This window comes from Atta colombica, unplaced genomic scaffold (genome assembly GCF_001594045.1).
Source record: "Atta colombica isolate Treedump-2 unplaced genomic scaffold, Acol1.0 scaffold82, whole genome shotgun sequence".
NCBI classification, from domain to species: domain Eukaryota; kingdom Metazoa; phylum Arthropoda; class Insecta; order Hymenoptera; family Formicidae; genus Atta; species Atta colombica.
In genome coordinates this window covers 186,743-190,465 of record NW_017259575.1, presented here as the reverse complement: position 1 = coordinate 190,465, position 3,723 = coordinate 186,743, and the positions used below count along the sequence as shown (strand labels likewise).

The window sequence follows — 3,723 nt, the reverse complement described above, 5'->3', positions numbered from 1 at the left end:
GAGAGAGAGAGAGAGAGAGAGAGAGAGAGAGAGAGAGAGAGAGAGAGAGACAGAAAGATCCTTCTACGTCTACGAGATGTTCGCGCGAAATGCGTTATTTTTACTTATGCGACTATAAAGGAGGAGCAGCCGGTTTGAGTAGCGACTCAAATTATTGTACAAATATAATACTTATTCGGCTAGGACATAGGAGGCTTATTACAGGTACAGATCGGAATGCATTTTATGCTCAAGTACATATGTACATCAATTTGTGTTTACTAGAGCCTTTAAGATATCTTATATGTTCCAAGACATCAAGTATCATGGCACGAAAAAGATGCGGCCTTGAAGACGCACGAAGACTCTTGTCCGCTCGTATCGTCTTATTCGCTTTTCCTAGCCGCGATCGTGTTTTATTTATTGCAATTTCCAGTTAGACCTATCAATAATTATCTTATGCGACACGCAGTGAATAACAAGACCATTGATCTCTCATTTAGAATATTTATGAGCTAAGTACCAGAACAGATACCATAAATTTGTACTTGTACTTTCTTTAAAATGAATACATTATTAATTATGTTTATAAAAAACAAGGTATATTTTTATCGCATTATTATTTGCAGAAACAGCTTTTTCATAAACTTTTACTTTTGACGCTTACATTTTACGCATTTGGCATCAGATATTTTGTTGTCACTCTAAGAAGCGATATTGGACATTATTTATCATGCGAATTATTCGAAAACAAAAACTCGATAGTACTTGATATATTATAGTATATCAATATTGTTCATATATACAATATGAACAATGATGTGTTTCATTCTACGTTTACAAATAGTTGCCGATGAAAATCCTATTAATAGAATTTTGGACATCATTAAAAACTGATTATTCAAGAAAGAATCGAACTTTTAATTGGTTAAAACATCAAGAAATTGAAATATCAATAAATCTATTTTTAACTCTCGCAAAAAAATGCAACAAAAAATATAAATTTTTTATACTATATTAATAAAAAAAATAGCATCACTATTTCAAAAATTATATACAGTTGATATGATTTACAAGTTTTTGCTAAAAAAAATTAGATTATTAATAGATTATTGATAAAAAAAATTGTTAAATTTATCGAGTTGCAACCAGACTGTTTTTCTTAAATGCATTCAGAATATTATTGTCTCGTTGAAGTGTATAATGACGCGTCCTGATTAGCGCCGACTTTACTACTGCAGTGTTATTTATATTGAATTTCTTACAATCATCTCTTTTTTCTGGAGGTCAAAATAATTTATCTCGTGTAATTTGAATATAGCATAAAGAAATTTCAACTTAAGATAAAGATAAGATAAGAACACAATTTAGATCTTATTGCCACTATATATGTATGATATAATAAACGAATCTATCATTAAAGATGATGAAAGATATGTCAGCGTCAGTGTAATCAATGAATCAGTATAATCAATGAAGTCAGCATAATCAACGAAGATATTTATACTCTGACATCATTAAACATAATATATTTCTTCATATATAATATTCTTTACATCACCCGTATAGCAATTTTCTTGTTTCGAGCGAAGAAAATTTTTTTTCGTGATTGCGAATCGACGTACGTTACAAACGCACCTTCCTGACTCTTCTTCCGCAACGTAGGTATAAACCGATACGTATAAACTGTCACTGGTGGAACTCGATGAAGCACTTGTCTGAGCGGCGCGCGATTCGACCGCACGGGAGCGGGGCCCGCTGGGGTCTCCTCGAGTCGAGCCTGTCGAGAGGTGCGCGCGATGAATTTTAAAAGGCACCACCGAGAGAAAAAGAGAGAGAGAGAGCGGCAGGGAGGACCAACAATCTGGTATTCCGGACGCATGAGGACGTCCATATATACCTACTCCTCCATCTAAGGGAACCCGCCCCGCGCCATCCTGCCTGCCAAGCCATCGCTCTGCGACGACCTTGACCACGAGAGGAGCATGACTTCTCTCGTTCTCTCGCGTACACGCCCTGGTACCTCCAGAGAGAGATGTCCAGTTCGAAATCTCGACTTACAATTAGATCGTTCCTTCCCCCAAATGGTTCACGATAAATATATGTACAATTTATATAATACAACACGAGGGCCGTCGAGAAAGTTTGGATTACCTGGACAGTTTTTAAACCGTGCAATTCTTTTAAACTAGTGCAATTCTATCGGCGAATAACTCTCTTTCATTTGCAGCTGCAATATATGTATATATTACGAATTAAACAAACTTTAATTACTTTCGATGAGAATGAGTTTCTTTTCTATGCGTTCGTATTCAATAGTTGATATTTGAGTATGGAAATTATTGTTTTCTTTTTCTTTTTTTTTTTTTTCAGAGAAAAATCTTCTTTGTTTCGTCGCTTATAACTCAAAGGTTACAGACATTCCCGTCAAGTAAAAATCGATTCCAGACTAATTAAGGAATCTGTTTAGAAAAACAACCGGTTTCTTTAGAATACTCTGTATGCGATTCCTTAACTTCACGATCTTCCAAAGAAATTAAACTTGGTTCACGGACGTTAACGGATCGTATAATGGTTATTTATATATATTGCCGGAATGAATACAGCATAAAAAGAAAATACGTGTAGATATATAATATTAATACATTAAGTAGAAAGAATTCTCGTCATTGATAACAGTGTCCCGAATTTTTAATCATTTGAAGCACATTAATGATGCGAATTTATATGTACATTAGATGAGTTATGTCGTCATTATTTCTTATAATATTTTAACAAATGATTTTTAAAGAATATATAAACGTCAGAATACAATACATGGCTGCGGGTTTGCAATTATACATTTATTATTATTAATACTATAATAAAATATTATAGAAATATTATAGAAAAAAAAACGAAAGTACATTAATGTTCATTAAGAATTTGCTGTTATTGCAGAATAACGAAAATTGATTGAAAATTGATTGAAGTTGACGACGAAACTACAATGAAGAAAAACGAAAAAAAAAATTGGCGAAAAATTTTTGACGTTGATACTAAACTCCCGCCAAAACGAATCATCAGCAATCGCATATTACAAGAAATATTATCCCATATATAAGAGTATAGTTAATAAATATTGTTTGCTTGAAGCGGTTTTTTCAGTAGTTTATTCAGCTATTTAGTCAGCGATATCTTCTGATTTTGAAGTAACAGCGGGAGGATTTATTTCAGCGAACGGAAGGATTCAGACTGAAAATGATTTGAATTATCAGGGAAGACATTGCGACATTTACTCAACTTCATACATCATAGCTATAAGATAGAAAACGATTGTAGAATCTAATCTTTGCAATAATGGTATACAAGTCTTCCAAAAATAAAACACCTTATCTGAAGGAGTGGCAACAATTTGCCTTGAACTTGCGGATTTGGTCAATTTATCGGTTTGTTTTTTCCTCTCGTCTTAAAAATACACTGCGAGTGAAAAGGATGGAACTTGTTTTAGGACAACCGCAGGATCGTTATCTTCTTCCTCGTCCTTGCACACGCATTGTCGAATCGCGTCGTCGTAAAAGTACTTTAAAAGTTTCAGGTACACAGCTCCGCACGCGCCGCATCTTACACTGCAATTTACGAAAAATATAAAATAAATTTATTAGCTCCTACAATAATTAAAAGGATTCAATGCGCGCGGGATAATTTTGATTGCGTGCTGAACCTCCGATTTTGGAAGTTAGTTAGTTGTATATGTGTGCGTGC

The 3,723-nt window shown here is 34.0% G+C and overlaps 1 protein-coding gene and 1 long non-coding RNA gene across 2 annotated transcripts in view; both read right to left on the bottom strand.

The window, feature by feature from the left end:
- Nucleotides 1-1,692, bottom strand: part of LOC108692773 (probable chitinase 3) — a 16,430-nt gene extending 14,738 nt beyond the window's left edge. Inside the window, exon 1 of the mRNA XM_018201199.1 lies at nucleotides 1,618-1,692. The gene's annotated coding sequence lies outside the window, so the exon portion shown is untranslated. The remainder of the gene's footprint in view (nucleotides 1-1,617) is intronic.
- LOC108692774 overlaps nucleotides 1-3,723 on the bottom strand; it is a 22,851-nt gene that overhangs the window by 15,654 nt on the left and 3,474 nt on the right. Inside the window, exon 2 of the long non-coding RNA XR_001932007.1 lies at nucleotides 1,129-1,132. This is a non-coding gene — a long non-coding RNA (uncharacterized LOC108692774). The remainder of the gene's footprint in view (nucleotides 1-1,128; nucleotides 1,133-3,723) is intronic.